We start from the raw sequence: 17,550 nt of genomic DNA, 5'->3' as shown, positions 1-17,550 counted from the left end.
GAAACCCCGTCTCTACTAAAAATACAAAAATTAGCTGGGCGTGGTGGTGCATGCCTGTAGTGCCAGCTACTCGGGAGGCTAAGACAGGAGAATCACTTGAACCCCGGAGGCAGAGGTTGCAGTGAGCCAAGATTGGACTGCTACCCTCCAGCCTGGGTGACAGAGCGAGATGCTCAAAAAAAAAAAAAAAAAAAAAAGAAGGAAAGAAAAAGAAAAAAAAGCAATACAGAATAAATGATTTAATGTATGTGAAATGCTTAAAACAATGCTAGACACATAGGACATTCTCAGTTAAGGATAGCTGATTTTTGAAAAGTGATAAAATATAAATATTAGTGGAGCAGAGTTGAAGTTGACCCTCGCTTAACCTATAGTTATCTCAGAACAGGTAAGGATCCATTGCAAAGTGTTCTAGGGACCTAGAACTTCATTCAATCCTAGAATTATTTACCTGGAAGGGCATGGAATTGGGAGACTGGTAGACCTAGGTTCAAATCAATCTGATTAGTAACCTTTTGAATGCTTTAGTTGTCAAGTTGGACTTTGTTCTGACATTTCTGGGTAGTCTAAGATCCTTAGAACAAACCACAGCTGATTATTTTTATTTTTTCCATTACTTTTTATGTTGTATTTTATTTTGAGACAAGGTCTCATTCTGTCGCCCAGGCTGGAGTGGAGTGATGCCATCTTGGCTCACTGCAACCTCTGCCTCCTGGGTTCGGGCGATTCTCCTGCTTCAGGCTCCAGAGTAGCTGGGATTACAGGTGCACACCACCATGCCTGGCTAATTTTTGTATTTTTAGTAGAGATGGAATTTTGCCATGTTGGTCAGGCTGGTGGCAAACTCCTGGCCTCAAGTGAGCCACATGCCTTGGCCTCCCAAAGTGCTGGAATTACAGGCATAAGCGACCACTCCCAGCCTGTTTTATTTTTTAGAGGCAGTGTCTTGCTCTGTTGTCCATGCTGAAGTGCGATGACACAATCATAGCTCACTGCAGCCTCAAACTCTTGAGTTCAAGCCATCTTCCTGCCTCAGCCTTCAGAGTTGCTGGGAGTACAGGCGCACCACCACACCCAGTTTCAATAGCAGGCTATTATTATGTGTGCCCAGAAGGAAAGAACAATGGAGAAAAGCGTGAACTTTAGAAGGTCACTGTGCTTGGTTCCACCACCTCCTAGATTTTGACCTTGAGAATCTGTGTAACTTGATTTCCTTCATTGCATAATGGGACTGATAATACTGCTTACCTGGAGGTAAAATTGTTGGGCAGATTAAAAAGAGCTAATACATCCAAAGTGCTTAGAACAGGGAACACCCAGAATATTCTAGATAATTGATGAATGCTAGCCCTCTTGTTATGGCTATGCTGAGTATGCCTGTGGTGACCAAGTCTTCCTGGTTAACCTGGGAGTTCTTTTTTTTTTTTAGATGGAGTTTCACTCTTGTTTCCCAGACTGGAGTGCAATGGCATGATTTCGGCTCACTGCAACCTCCGCCTCCCGGGTTGAAGCGATTCTCCTGCCTCAGCCTCCCAAGTAGGTGGGATTATAGGCGCCCGCCACCATGCCTGGCTAATTTTTTGTTTTTTTAGTAGAGATGGGGTTTCACTATGTTGGCCAGGCTGATCTGGAACTCCTGACCTCAGATGATCCACCTGCCTCAGCCTCCCAAAGTGCTGGGATTACAGGTGTGAGCCACCGCACCCGGCCTAAAATTTGAGGGTTTATTATTATTATTATTATTATTTTTTTTTTTTTTGAGACGGAGTCTCGCTCTGTCACCCAGGCTGGAGTGCAGTGGCCGGATCTCAGCTCACTGCAAGCTCCGCCTCCCGGGTTTACACCATTCTCCGGCCTCAGCCTCCCGAGTAGCTGGGACTACAGGCGCCCGCCACCTCGCCCGGCTAGTTTTTTGTATTTCTTAATAGAGACGGGGTTTCACCGTGTTAGCCAGGATGGTCTCGATCTCCTGACCTCGTGATCCGCCCGTCTCGGCCTCCCAAAGTGCTGGGATTACAGGCTTGAGCCACCGCGCCCGGCCTATTATTATTATTATTATTATTTATTATTATTATTATTGAGAGAGGGTCTTGCTTTTTTGTCCAGGCTGGAGTGCAGTGGTGCGATCTTGGCTCACTGCAACCTCCGCCTCCTGGGTTCAAGCGATCCTCCTGCCTCAGCCTCCCAAGTAGCTAGGATTGCAGGCATGCGCCACCATGCCCAGCTAATTTTTGTACTTTTTGTAGAGAAGAGCCTTCACCATGTTGACCAGGCTGGTCTCTAACTCCTGATCTCAAGTGATCCGCTCGCCTCGGCCTCCCAAAGTGGTGGGATTACAGGCGTGAGCCACTGTACCCCACCAATTTCTCTATTACTATTATTTTATTTATTTATTGAGACAGAGTCCTGTGCTGTTGCCCAGGCTGGAGTGCAATGGCACAATCTTGGCTCACTGCAAACTCTGCCTCCTGGGTTCAAATGAATCTCGTGCCTCAGTCTCCCAAGTGGCTGGGATTACAGGTGTGCACCACCACACCCAGCTAATGTTTTTGTATTTTTAGTAGAGACAGGATTTTGCCATGTTGCCCAGGCTGGTTTCGAACTCCTGAACTCAAGTGATCTGCCTGCCTCATCCTCCCAAAGTGCTGGGATTACAGGCGTGAGCTGCCCTGTCCAACAAGACCAAAGCACTTTTTTTTTTTTTTTTTTTTGGAGACAGAGTTTCGCTCTTTGTTGCCCAGGCTGGAGTGCAATGGCGCGATCTTGGCTCACTGCAACCTCCACCTCCCGGGTTCAAGATTCTCCTGCCTCAGCCTCCCGAGTAGCTGGGACTACAGGCATGCGCCACCATGCCCGGCTAATTTTGTATTTTTAGTAGAGATGGGGTTTCTCCATATTGGTCAGGCTGGTCTCGAACTCCCGACCTCAGGTGATCCGCCTGCCTCGGCTTCCCAAAGTGCTGGGATTACAGGCGTGAGTCACCATACCTGGCCAGCACTTTTAATATTAAACAAATAAATGGAAGCTATGTACTCATTTAAGAAAGATAAATAAAAACAAGTAAGAAAATTATTTATCTGATTTTGGGGGAATCAGTGATGAAGGCAGTCACAGTGGCCATTGGTTAAATCAAGGAATACACGTTTGCAAAGCAAAAATTGTTGAAAGCTCCTCCCCTCACCCAAAGCAAACACTGATTAAAATGGTGGCTCTCTGAGCACTCTTGTGTCACATCACTTGTTGTCATGCATTTGTATAATTATCCTATATTTTACAAACTTTTATTTGACAATAATTTGTATAAATTTCTTCATTCCTTTTCCAATCTGCTTATACCAGTTCCGGGCTGAAGGTGGCCAGAGTCTCTCCAACAGCTAAAGGACCAGGTGGGAAACAGCCCTGAAAGGACACCATCCCATCTCAGGGTGGGTCCACACCTACAACCACACCTACACTCACTCAGACTGGAACCATGTAGACATCCCAATAAACCTAACATACCCATCTTTAGGATGTGAGAGGAAAGTGGAGTACCAAAACAAATCCATACAGACTATGGAGAGAAGGTGCCAACCCCACACAGGAAGTGCCAACCCCATACAGGAAGTGGCCCAGGCCAGGAATCCATTTGTTTTCTCATCAAAGTTAGAGCCAAAGGACAAAAGAAGATGGTCTGAAAGGGTGTGTTATTTGAGGGCTTGATGTATGTTCTTTCAGTTTGTGGCTTGGGTTTTAATTTTCTTCACAGCGTCCTTTGAAGAGACAAAGTTAAATTTTAATGAAGTTCAGTTTTTTGAGCCTTTTTTTTTTTTTTTTTGAGACAGAGTCTCATCTATCACCCAGGCTGAAGTGCAGTAGTGGGACGGCTCATTGCAACCTCCACCTCCTGAGTTCAAGCAATTCTCCTTCCTTAGCCTCCCAAGTAGCTGGGATTATGATATTGGTATATAGAAATACCCTTATATTCTGCAACCTTTTTGTGAATTTCTTAGGATTGTAATCATAACCAATCATATCATATTCAAATAAAGACAGTTTTACTTCTTCATTTCCAATCTGAATACTCATTCCTTTTTCTTGCCTTATTACATTGGTTAGGACCACCAATACAATGTTAAATAGAGGGATACACAGAGCCTCACTCTGTCACCCAGGCTGAAGTGCACTGGTATGATCATGGCTCACTGTAGCCTCAAACTCCTGGGCTCAGGCAGTCCTCCCACCTCAGCCTCCCAAGTAGCTAGGTTTACAAATGCAGGCCACCACACCCAGTTTAACTTCCTTTTAAAAAGAACTAAACTTTTCTGGAACCTGGACCATGGATATGGGGCAAAAGGTAATCCTGCTTAAAATGTAACTTTTAGGCTGGGTGTGGTAGCTCACGCCTGTAATCCCAGCACCTTGGGAGGCTGAGGCAGATGGATCACGAGGTCAGGAGATCGAGACCATCCTGGCTAACATGGTGAAACCCCGTCTCTACAAAAAATACAAAAATTAGCTGGGCGTGGTGGTGGGTGCCTGTAGTCCCAGCTATTCAGGACGCTGAGGCAGGAGTATAGCGTGAACCCGGGAGGCGGAGCTTGCAGTGAGCCGAGATCGCGCCACTGCACTCGAGCCTGGGCAACAGAGGGAGACTCCATCTATTAAAAAAAAAAAAAAAAAAAGTAAGTTTTAGCATGTTCAGCCAGTGTTTAAATGCATGCTGAAGGTTTTGTTTTTCATTTTGTCAACACCTAGGAGGGTTTCTTTATTCTACTGAGGCTATGTATTGATGGAATATTCCTGTGTTTTCAAAGCACATTTTATTCCTAACTGTGAAAAATTTCTTCCAAACGAGGAACATATATATTAAATTTGTGTTACAAGAGAAAATTTTAGCTTTTAATTTTTAAAAGGTTTTATATTTTTATTTAGTTAGTTGTTTATTTATTTATATTTTGAGATGGGGTCTTGCACTGTCACCCAGGCTGGAGTGCAGTGGTGCTATCTCAGCTCACTGCAACCTCTGCCTCCCAGATTCAAGTGATTCTCCTGCCTCAGCCTCCCAATTAGCTGGGACAACAGGCGTGAGCCACCATAGCCAGTTAATTTTTTGTATTTTTAGTAGAGACGGGGTCTCTCCATGTTGGCAAGGCTGGTCTCAAACTCCTAACCTCAAGTGATCTGCCCACCTTGGCCTCCCAAAGCGCTGGGATTACAGGCATGAGCCACCGCACCAGCTTTATATTTTTTAAAACTAGATGATTAAAAAATTCAGAGTACCAAAAGGTATATAGTGAAAAATAAGTTTCCTACCTCTGGTACCCAATCTCTAGTCTTGCCTAGAGACACCCATTTTTAGTAACTTATTATGAATCTTTGCAGGCTATTCCATGTATACCATGTATAGATAAGCACATACAATATTGAATGTATCTTTTTTTTTCTTAGAGAGACAAGGTCCCACCATGTTGCCCAAGCTGGTCTTGAATTCTTGGGCTCAAGTGCTCGAGTGATCCTCCCGCACTGGCCTCCCAAAGTGCTGGGACTACAGGTATGAGCCACCCCACCTGGCCCAATATATCCTTTAAAATATAAATTAAATTAGGCTACACATGGCATGGCTCCTCACGTTTTTTATTTCATAATATAATATACCTTAGGATTCCATATTGATATAAATAAATGATTCATTCTAATGGCTACACAGCATTCCTTTCAGGTGGATTACCATGGTTTGCTTCATAATTCTTTATTGATGGACATGATTTCTTTCCTATCTTTTGCTGAAATGAATACTTTTTTATTTTTTACTTTTTTTTTGAGACAGAGACTCTCTCTGTTGCCCAGGCTGAAGTGCAGCAGTGCGATCTCATCTCACTGCAATCTGTACCTCCCAGGTTCGAGCGACTCTCCTGCCTCAGCCTCCCGAGTAGCTTGATTATAGGCATGCACCACCACACCCAGCTAATTTTTGTATTTTTAGTAGAAAAGGGGTTTCACCGTATTGGCCAGGCTGGTCTCGAACTCCTGACCTCAGGTGATCCACCCACCTCCGCCTCCCAAAGTGCTGGGATTATAGGCATGATCCATCATGCCCATCCAATGAATATTTTTAAATTTTACTATTATTATTATTATTATTATTATTTTGAGACAGTCTCACTCTATCACCCAGGCTAGAGTGCAGTGGCGAGATCTTGGCTCACTGCAACCTCTACCTCCTGGGTTTAAGCAATCCTCTTGCCTGGGCCTCCCCGATAGCTGGGGTTACAGGTATGTGCCACCACACCTGGCTGATTTTTGTATTTTCAGTAGAGATGGAATTTCACTATATTGGTCAGGTTGGTCTCAAACTCCTGACCTCAGGTTGTCTGCCTGCCTCGGCCTCCCAAAGTGTTGGAATTACAGGCGTGAGCCATTGCACCTGGTCTGAAATGAGTACTTTTATATACATATCCCTGTATATATTATTTGTGAGTGTATCTGCAAAAAAAAACAGAAAGAAAAAAGAAAATCCTAGAAGTACTGCAGGTAGAAGGGATACAACATGCTGTTTGTAATCTTCTGAGACTTGATTTTTTATTCAACATTGTGTTACTGAGATTCCATTTCATTGCTGCATACTATTCGGTTATGTAAATATACTTTACCCTTATTCTGTCAATGGGCATTTGAATTATCGTCTCCTTTTTGCTATAATGAACAACACTGGTTTGCACACATTTATCTATGTCCCTTGGTATACATTAGCCAGAGTTTCTCTTGAATGTATGCACACAAATGGTATACATATTTGTGAATGTCCAAATTTGACAGATAATACTAAACTATGTTCTAAAATGATTGTGCCAATTTACACTTCTGCCACCGATGTCTGAGTTTCAGTTGGTTATCTTCTCCTAGTTGCTTGTCTTTCCATTTTCTTTAATTTTTTTTTTTTTTTGAAACATAGTTTCACTCTTGTTTCCAAGGCTGAAGTGCAATGGCATGATCTCGGCTCACTGCAACCTCCGCCTCCTGGGTTCAAGTGATTCTTCTGCCTCAGCCTCTTGAATAGCTGAGATTACAAGTGCCTGCCACCACGCCCAGCTCATTTTTTGTATTTTTAGTAGAGACGGGGTTTCACCATGTTGGTTAGGGTGGTCTTGAACTCCTGACCTCAGGTGATCCACCCTCCTCGGCTTCCCAAAGTGCTGGGATTATAGGCATGAGCCACCTTGCCCAACCTCATTTTCTTTAAATTTTTTTAAAAATTGTTGTTTTTAAAATTTAAATTGGCAATACTTCATTCCATAAAACGGAATACGTGGTGGCTCTTTTCATTCTATTTAAGACACTTTTTAATTATTATGAGTCATGTTTGCCCCTCTAGATTGATTTCTACCTCCCCTCTGTCCCAGAAGGCCTACCTATATGAAGCTCATCAATGGGCTTTAAATTTCCTACTTTCTACTGGAGTTTGGCCAAAAAGAGGAACCCCAGCGGGAAGTTGGAGGGAACAGAATGAGGTCAGGGTTTTTTTCTTCCTAGCCCTTTCCCTGCGAGGTTGCATGAGGTACTGCATTTCCTGGCCAAAGGATCCCTGTCTTAGAGGATTCTCCTTCTCTTCCAAGTTCTGTTTACCTCTCCATCCCTCCTGTTGGTGGTGGGAGCTCCTTTACTGCTAACCCTGGCTTCTTGCATTGTTTTCTTGATAGTTCCCCAACACTCTGTTCCTCTTGTTATAATTAATCCCTTTGTAAATAAACTCTAGTTGAATCATCTCCACCTGAGTTTGTCATCTGTTTCCAGTTGAAACTTGGCCTGGGCCAGGCACGGTGGCTCAGGACTGTAATCCCAGCACTTTAGGAGGCCGAGGTGGGTGGATTACCTGAGGTCAGAAGTTCGAGACCAGCCTGGCCAAAATGGTGAAATCCTGTCTCTACTAAAAATAAAAAAATTAGCTGGGTGTGGTGGCGGGTGCCTGTAATCCCAGCTACTTGGGAGGCTGAGGCAGGAAAATTGCTTGAACTGGTGAGGCAGAGGTTGCAGTGAGCCGAGATTGTGCCATTGCACTCCAGCCTGGGCGACAGAGCAAGAGTCTGTTCTCAAAAAAAAAAAAAAAAAAAAAAAAAGAAGAAGAAGAAGAAGAAGAAGAAGAAGAAGAAACTCTGCCTGATACAGAAGTTCTTCACAGTAAGATTAAGGTGAAATGTTTGAATTTTCATTTGATTAGTATTTGTTTTGTATTTTCTTCTCTAAAGAAGTTCTTTTCAACCAGGCGCAGCGCCCTGTAATCCCAGTTACTCAGGAGGCTGCGGTAGAAGAATTGCCTGAACCTGGGAGGCAGAGGTTGCAGTGAGCTGAGACTGCACCGTGGTGCTCTAGCCTGGGCGACAGAGTGAGACTCTGTCTCAAAATTAATTAATTAATTAATTAATTAGCCAGGCATGATGTGCATGCCTGTAATCCCAACTACTTGGGAGGCTGAGGCAGGAGAATCACTTGAACCTGAGAGGCGGAGGTTGCAGTGAGCCGAGATTGCACCACTGCACTCCAGCCTAGGTGATTTTGTCTCCAAAAAAAAAAAAAACACAAAAAGTGCTTTTCTACTTTGAAATGATAAGGATAAGGATATTTACCATCTTTTCTCTTAAAAGTTTAAAAGTTTTGCTTTTGCATTTATGTTCTTAATCCATTAAAATTTGATTCTTATATTTAGTGTGAGGCAAGAAAGTAATTTGGTTTTTTTCCGTGTCGATAACCATTTTTCTTTGGCTCCAGATTTTGGATATTATTTTTTTTTCCTAAGTGACTGACTTTGCCATTTCCTCCATATTTCAAAATATCAGTCAGTATTAGTCAAAGAAAGTTGCTGGAGTTATAGCAATCGGGGACAAAATGGCTTAGTGTGCAGATGGGTGAACCAAAAAAATAAAGAAAAAAGAACAGACAAAACGGTAAAAACAGTTTTTACTTTTTTTTTTTCTCTCTCTTTTTCGAGATGGAGTCTCACTTTGTTGCCCAGACTGGAGTGCAGTGGCATGATCTCAGCCCACTGCAAGCTCCGCCTCCCGGGTTCAAGCGATTCTCCTGCCTCAGCCTCCTGTGCAGCTGAGACTACAGGCGTCGGCCACCATACCTGGCTAATTTTTGTATTTTTAGTAGAGACGGGGTTTCTCCATGTTGGTCAGGCTGATCTCAAACTCCTGGCCTCGGATGATCCTCCCGCCTCAGCCTCCCAAAGTGTTGGGATTACCGGCATGAGCCACCACAACCCGGCTGATACACACCATAATTTATTAATGCATTCATCCATAAAAAACGCTTTATTTGTTTCCATATTTTGGTTATTGTGAATAATGCAGCAATGAAAATGGGAGTGCAGATACCTCTGCAACATACTGGTTTTCTTTCCTTTGGGTATGTACCCCGACGTGGAATTGCTGGATCATGCGGTAATTCTGTTTTTAATTTTTTGAGGAACCTCTGTACCGTTTTCCATAGTGTCTGCACCAATTTACATTCCCACCAATAGTGTACAGTGGTCCCTTTTCTCCAACTCTATTTAATGCATCAGAACAGATGGAGACAAATAGGCATCTAGCTGCAAATTTGGTGAACTCTCAAACCTACATTCCTTAAATATCAACTTGATGTTTAAAGCATTTAGGAGTGCATCCAACTACAAGAAGGGTGAAAAAAAGATCCTTTCTTTTTTTTTTTTTTGAAAGGAGTCTCACTCTGTCACCAGGCTGGAGTGCAGTGGCATGATCTCAGCTCACTGCAACCTCTGGCACTTTGGGAGGCCAATACCAGAGGATCACATGAGCTCAGGAGTTCAAAACTAGCCTGGACAAAATGGCAAAACCCATTTTATCAAAATCACTTGAATCACAGTTTCAAGCGATTATCCTGCCTCAGCCTCCCAAGTAGCTGGGACTACAGGCACACGCCACCACACCCAGCTAATTTTTTTGTATTTTTAGTAGAGATGGAGTTTTACCATGTTGGCCAGGATGGTCTTGATCTCTTGACCTCGTGATCTGCCTGCCTCGGCCTCCCAAAGTGCTGGGATTACAGGCGTGAGCCACCACGCCCGGCCTCTTTCTTTCTTTTTTTTTTTTTTCTTGAGACAGAGTTTCGCACTTTTTGCCCAGGCTGGAGCGCAATGGTGCGATCTTGGCTCACTGCAATCTCTGCCTCTCTGGTTCAAGCGATTCTCCTGCCTCAGCCTCTCAAGTAGCTGGGGTTACAGGCATACGCCACCACGCCCAGCTAATTTTTGTATTTTTTGTGGATACAGGGTTTCATCATGTTGGCCAGGCTGCTCTCAAACTCCTGACCTCAGGTGGTCTGCCCATCTTGGCCTCCCAGAGTGCTGGGATTACAGGTGTGAGCCACTGCACCTGGCCAAAAGATCACTTTCATCAGTGCCCCCAAGCAACCAATATAGTCCTCCAATGAACTGGGACCCTCCCTCCAGAAAGGCACTCAAACCCTCAGCTCTCATGTTCTCAGAACACATGAGCTGCTAGCTCTCTCTCTCTCTCTCTCTTTTTTTTTTTTTTTTTAAACAGAGTCTCATTCCATCACCCAGGCTGGAGTGCAGTAGCATGATCTCGGCCCAATGCAAACTTCACTTCCCCGATTCAAGTGATTCTCCTGCCTCAGCCTCCTGACCTCAAGTGATCTGCCCATCTCAGCCTCCCAAAGTGCTGGGATTACAGGCATGAGCCACCGAGCCCGGCCCTCTCTCTCTTTTTTTTTTTTTTTTTTGAGACAGGATCTTGCTCTGTCACCCAGGCTCTGTCACAGCAGCCTTGACCACTTGGGCTCAAGCAATCCTCCCACCTCAGCCTCCCAGGTAGCTGGGACCACAGGCATGTGACACCATGCCCAGCTAATTTTTGTATTTGTTGTAGAGATGGGGTTTTGCCATGTTGCCCAGGCTAGTTTTGAACTCCTGAGCTCCTGTGATCCTCCAGTGTTGGCCTCCCAAAGTGCTGGGATTACAGGCGTGAGGAGCTGCTATTTCACTTGCTGCTCTCTTGCCTGAGTCACCTTCCCACAGATGTTCACACGCTTAACTTCCTCACCTCCTTCAAGTCTTGGCTCAAATGCTACATCTTAATATGGCATGGCTTGATCACTCTGTATAAAGGGGGACCCTCTCCCATTCTAGATTCTCCTTACTCCGCTTGGCTTTTTATTCTTTCACAAATTATTCATCTTCTACTATGGATTCTAATTCATGCATCAGACCCATGCTTATTGCAGAAATGATACAAAGACAGGAATCTCTGTCTGCTTTGTTCATTGATGTATCCCAGCATCTAGAGCAGCAGCTATTGGTGCTCAGTAGATGTGCATGAGACGAATAAAGGAAGACATCCCAGGGACTATCATGGAGACAAGAGCAGATCCCTCAACTCCTCCATGGTTTATCAAACATTTTTTTCCAACCCATATAATCCAGTCCTCAGAAGGAATTCTGCTAAATAGACTTCGCCAATATCCTTACATTTATGGTAATATTTTAGAGCTCATGGTAAAGTGTTGTTCTGGATCTTGTCTATCTGGTCCACTTTTCATCTGTCTCTGCATCTCACAAGGGGGCTGGTCTCCTTGAACATTTCTGAAATATTCTAAAAATCACGGCCTATCACACCCTGCATCCATCTTCACAATAGTGATGACATTTGTTCAGAAATGGATTGCTTCCTCCTCCTCACTTGGGAGGCTGAGGTGGGAAAATCACTTAAGCTCAGGAGTTCGAGACCAGCCTTGGCAACATAGTGAGAGCCTGTCTCAGTCAAGTGTTTCTTCTTTCATATTTACCCACATTGGCACACCAAGAAACATGAATTGAGACAGTCCATATGTTAAGTATAGTGTTATCTGATGGCAAAATTATTCCCATTTGAGTATAGAAATTTATTTTTTTTAATTTTCTATTTTATTTTATATTATTTTATTTTATTTTTGAGACAGAGTCTCGCTCTGTTGCCCAGGCTGGAGTGCAGGTATGTGACCTTGGCTCTCTGCAATCTCCGCCTCCTAGGTTCAAGGGATTCTAGTGCCCCAGCCTCCCGAGTAGCTGGGATTACAGGTGCATGCCACCATGCCCGGTTAATTTTTGTAATTTTAGTAGAGACAGGGTTTTGCCATGTTGGCCAGGCTGGTCTCAAGCTCCTGGCCTCAGGTGATCCACCTGCCTTAGCCTCCCAAAGTATTAGGATTACAGGCATGAGCCACTGTGCCCAGCTAAGCATAGGACTTTAAATAAGAAAAAACTCTTGCAATTGAAGGGAGCAGAATAAGTTTCCAAAATGTTTTGTTGTTGGTCTCGCTCTGTCATCCAGGCTGGGATGTAGTCGCATGATCATAGCTCACTGCAGACTGGACCTTCTAGGCTCAAGTGATCCTCCCACCTCAGCCTCCCAAGTAGCTGAGACCACAAACACATGCCACTATGCCCAGGCTATGTTGCCCAGGCTGGTCTCAAACTCCTGGGCTCAAGCTATTCTCCTGCTTTGGCCTCCCAAAGTGCTGGGATTAGAGGCTTGAGCCACCATGCCCAGCCTGTTTTCCAAACTTTCATAATTTATTTCTGTCACAAATTTAAACTATTATACTTAGGCAAGAATTTTCATATACTGAAAACTAATTTTACAATACTGAATGATGAATGTTTTCACTCTTAAAAGCAAAATCGTGTCACTGTACTCCAGGCTGAGTGACAGAGCAAGACCTTGTCTTAGGAAAAAAAAAAAAGAAAAAAAAAAAGAAGAAGAAGCAGGAAAATTGTTTCCTTAGAATTTTTTTTGAAACTTCACTTGCTTTGTTAGTTGACCTTCTCTTATCCCTTGTTCCTTTTGTCTGTCATTGTTTATTATTATTTTAGTTGTTATTTTTTGTCTGTCATTATTATTTTAGTAATGTTTATGATTAGTTATGTTTTTTGAAACATACAAACCGTATATGTAATACTTCAGTGAAATAAACACCCAGGAGCCCATCTCCTGGCCCAAAAACAATTTTTTTTTTTTTTTGAGACAGAGTCTTGCTTTGTCGCTGATGCAAGAGTGAGGTGGCATGATTTTGGCTCACTGCAACCTCCACCTCCTGGTTCAAGTGATTCTCCTGCCTCAGCCTCCCAAGTAGCTGGGACTACAGGCATGCACCACCATGCTCGGCTAATTTTTATATTTTTAATGCAGACAGGCTTCGCCACGTTGGCCACGCTGGTCTCGAACTCCTGACCTCGGGTGATCTACCCACCTTAGTCTCCAAAGTGCTGGGATTACATGTGTGAGCCACCACGCCGAGCTAAAAAAAAATTGTTTTGATAAATTATGTGCCACACCTAGACCATCTATTTCCTTGTCTTTCCATTCCTAAAAGTATCCATTGTCCTAAGTTTTGTGCTTATTATTCCCTTGCTTTACTCACACACACACACACACACACATATACACACACGCGATTGGTGATAGATAGATAGATAGAGACAGATAATATATTGTGTAGTTTTGTTTATTTTTGAACTCTATAGAAATCTTATCATATTTTAAGTGGTTTTCTAGGTTTTCCTTTTTTTCCCTGAATATTATGTGTTCAAGATTCTTCCATGTAGGCCGGGCGCAGTGGCTCAAGCCTGTAATCCCAGCACTTTGGGAGGCCGAGATGGGTGGATCACGAGGTCAGGAGATCGAGACCATCCTGGCTAACACGGTGAAACCCCATCTCTACTAAAAAATACAAAAAACTAGCCGGGCGAGGTGGCGGGCGCCTGTAGTCCCAGCTACTCGGGAGGCTGAGGCAGGAGAATGGCGTAAACCCGGGGGGCGGAGCTTGCAGTGAGCCGAGATCTGGTCACTGCGCTCCAGCCTGGGCGACAGAGCAAGACTCCGTCTCAAAAAAAAAAAAAAAAAAAAAAAAAAAAAGTACAAGATTCTTCCATGTAATTGCACTTGGCTATAGTTTATTCATTTTCACATTTCTATATTCTATTATGTGAACATACCACAATTCACACATTCTCTTGTCACTATGTATGTGAGTATATATCTATCAGACCTACATATGTTTGAGTTTATCTGTCTATACTTATATATCTATAGATGATATAGATATATAGTTTGTAGTTCTTTCCCCTTATAAACAGGGCTGCTAAACCGTCTTCTTTCCACATATGTCCTGATGCTTGTATACAAGAGTTTCTCTTATATATATGCCTGAAAAGGATTTGTGAGCTAAACTTTGCTAAAGACTATTTTCTTAAATGGTTGTCCCCATTTAGACTCCTATCAGCAGTGAATTCTCGCTGATGACAACTGGAACCAGAAATGTATAGCCAGTTATAAGCATGTAGCTAAAACTTGGGATCCCATTAATGTGCCAGTTTCCTAAACTTCTTTGAGTTTAGAGGACTCCCCCACCCTTCTTCTCTAGTCCCAGTTAACCAGCTGGCTTCTGTAAGAACAGGATGCTTCTTCTCTGTAAAAAGGACATTATTACCCCGCTAATTAATTTTGTTAAAACAGGGAGAGTTGCCACTCACAAACTGCTAGAAAAAAAAATTCTTAACCAAAAGGACATAAATTTAAAGCAGAATCAATTGCAAGTCTGTCTTCTTAGTAAACTAGAAAGTGAAAATAGGCATTACAAACCCACTAAGAGATGAAGGGAGGAGTCGTTTTCCTCTTCCCTTTCCCAGGCTGGTAAATGGCTTAGGTTTAGAAACTTCTGAGGCCAAAAGGGAAGAAGCAGAGGGATATGTGTTCTTCAGGCTTAAGATAAAGATGCATAAAGAATTTGGTAGACCAGCCTGGGCAACATGGCGAAACCCTGTCTCTACAAAAAATACACAAATTAGCCAGGCGTGGTGGTGCGCACCTGTAGTCCCAGGTACTAGTGGGGCTGAGACAGAAGGATCACTTGAGCCGGGGAGGTCGAGGCTGCAGCGAGCCGCAATTGCACCACTGCACTCCAGCCTGACACAGTGAGACCCTATCTCAAGAAAAATAAAAAAGAGGCCGGGCGCAGGGGCTCATGCCTGTAATCCCAGCACTTTGGGAGGCTGAGGCGGGTGGATCACGAGTTCAAGAGATCCAGACCATCCTGGCCAGCGTGGTGAAACTCCGTCTCTACTGAATACTAAAATTAGCTGGGCGTGGTGGAGGGCACCTATAGTCTCAGCTACTCGGGAGGCTGAGGCAGGAGAGTTGCTTGAACCCGGGAGGTGAAGCTTGCAGTGAGTCGAGATTGCGCCACTGCACTCCAGTCTGGTGACAGAGCGAGACCCCATCTCTCGACCCCCCACAAAAAAAGTCTAGTATACTCTGGTTTCTCTTCAGATTATATCAAATTTTCACCTTTTCCTAAAGATTTATGTGGAGAGGAACAATTGTGAGTCTTAACCCAATTTTTTGAGGCCTTGAATCTTCAAGGCGATTTTATTTTATTATTATTTTTTGAGACGGAGTCTCCCTTTGTCGCCCAGGCTGGAGTGCAGTGGCGCAATTTCGGCTCACTGCAACCCCCATTGCCTGGGTTCAAGCAATTCTTCTGCCTCAGCCTCCCAAGTAGCTGGGTTACAGTCATGCACCACCACACCCAGCTAATTTTTGTACTTTTAGTAGAGATGGGATTTCACCATGTTGGCCAGGCTGTTCTCAAAATCCTGACCTCAGATGATTTGCCCACCTCGGCCTCCCAAAGTTCTATGATTACAGGCATGAGCCACTGCGATTCAGGGCTAATTTAAAAAGAAAAAAAAAAGAAAAAGAATTTAGCTGAGATTTAGCCCACCTCTCTGTGCCTGGAATTAGAATGCAGTAATATACACCAGAAGATCCTCAGAGTTTAGCTGCTTCAGAAAGACTAGAAAGTGCCCTTTCACCATCAGTCATGGTTCAGAACACACCACTAAAAAAATCACTACCTCGGCCGGGCGCGGTGGCTCAAGCCTGTAATCCCAGCACTTTGGGAGGCCGAGACGGGTGGATCACGAGGTCAGGAGATCGAGACCATCCTGGCTAACACGGTGAAACTCCGTCTCTACTAAAAAATACAAAATACTAGCCGGGCCAGGTGGCGGGTGCCTGTAGTCCCAGCTACTCGGGAGGCTGAGGCAGGAGAATGGCGTAAACCCCGGAGGCGGAGCTTGCAGTGAGCTGAGATCTGGCCACTGCACTTCAGCCTGGGCGGCAGAGCTAGACTCCGTCTCAAGAAAAAAAAAAAAAAAAAAAATCACTACCTCGCTGGCACCCCACTGGGGACCATGAGAATGGATCTGTAGTCTCATCTTTCTCTGTGTAGCTGTGCTGTTCCCTACTAGTTCTGTGTCAGAGAAGTTTCCTCTGTTGGTGTAAACACTGGTAGGAGCCATTAAAGTAATTATGATCAATACACACAGCCTATGGGGCATAGTTGTGCAACTTGATAATCAGGAAGAGGTACCAGACATGGCAAGGGAAGAACTGGGTTTGAGCCCTGGTTCTGTCACTTACCAGCGAGGCTGCAGGTCCCAGACATGGTAAAAGCAGAGCACTTTTGGTGCTAAAACAGCTATCATGATGTGTGTTTACTCCTGTTCTCAAGCACCATAAAAGCTCTCAAGATCAGGTGCGGTGGCTCACGCCTGTAATCCTAGCACTTTGGGATGCCGTGGCGGCTGGATCAAATGAGGTCAGATGTTAAAGATCAGCCTGGCCAACATGGTGAAACCCTGTCTCTACTAAAAATACAAAAATTAGCCAGGTGTGGTTGTACATGCCTGTAATTCCAGCTACTCTGGAGGCTGAGGCAGGAGAATTGCTTGAACCTGGGAGGCAGAGGTTGCAGTGAGCCAAGATCGCGCCACTGCACTCCAACCTGGGCGACAAAGCAAGACTCTGTCTCAAAAAAAAAAAAAAAAAAAGCTGTCAAGAGCCATAGGACATAAGGCCATTGTTATCACATTCTTCTTCTCATCCTCACTCCATATAAGGAAACAAAGTCAGACAGAATGGTTAAAAACCTTTGGTTAGAGTCAGGTAGAACCGGTTTGAAAACCTCCACCTCTATCTTTTCCTAGCTGTATGACCTTAAATATGCTACTTAGCCTCTCTGAGTCTCTGTTTCTTCATCTGTAAAATGAGCGTAGTTAAGAAAGCAAGACCTAGGCCTTTTTTTTTTTTTTTTTGATACGGAGTCTCGCTCTTGTCACCCAGGCTATAGTGCAATGGTGCAATCTTGGCTTACTGCAACCTCTGCCTTCCAGGCTCAAGTGATTCTCCTGCCTTAGCCTCCCTAGTAACTGGGATTACAGGCATGTGAAACCACATCAGGCTAATTTTAGTATTTTTAGTAGAGATGGGGTTTCACCATGTTGGCTAGGCTGGTCTCAAGCTCCTGACCTCATGTGATCCGCCCACCTCGGCCTCCCAAAGTGCTGGGATTACAGGCATGAGCCACCACGCCAGGCTGAGCATGTATTAAAACCAGGACTGTCCCAAGCACATTACATAGATTCCCTGGGATAAATTTCACAGTAACCTTACTTGTAAGTAAAATTATTATCCACAATTTACAGAAGAAGAA

At 44.0% G+C, this 17,550-nt stretch overlaps 1 protein-coding gene and 1 non-coding gene across 3 annotated transcripts in view; both read left to right on the top strand.

Annotated features, from left to right (window-relative positions):
- Positions 1-1,452: 1,452 nt before the first annotated feature.
- LOC105493837 (Spi-C transcription factor) overlaps positions 1,453-17,550 on the top strand; it is a 33,726-nt gene continuing 17,628 nt past the window's right edge. The window contains exons 1-3 of one of the 2 annotated variants that reach the window (XM_071071250.1): positions 1,453-1,536; positions 3,340-3,386; positions 5,431-5,533. The gene's annotated coding sequence lies outside the window, so the exon portion shown is untranslated. Of the gene's footprint in view, positions 1,537-3,339; positions 3,426-5,430; positions 5,534-17,550 lie in introns of both variants that reach the window. The other variant, XM_071071249.1, reaches the window with a different exon arrangement.
- On the top strand, positions 15,304-15,419 carry LOC112428901 (U5 spliceosomal RNA). Its single transcript, XR_003020964.1, has one exon. It is a non-coding gene; the product is annotated as a U5 spliceosomal RNA (small nuclear RNA).

The sequence above is a fragment of the Macaca nemestrina genome, chromosome 10 (genome assembly GCF_043159975.1).
Source record: "Macaca nemestrina isolate mMacNem1 chromosome 10, mMacNem.hap1, whole genome shotgun sequence".
Taxonomy (NCBI): domain Eukaryota; kingdom Metazoa; phylum Chordata; class Mammalia; order Primates; family Cercopithecidae; genus Macaca; species Macaca nemestrina.
This window is presented reverse-complemented; position numbering and strand designations above follow the sequence as displayed.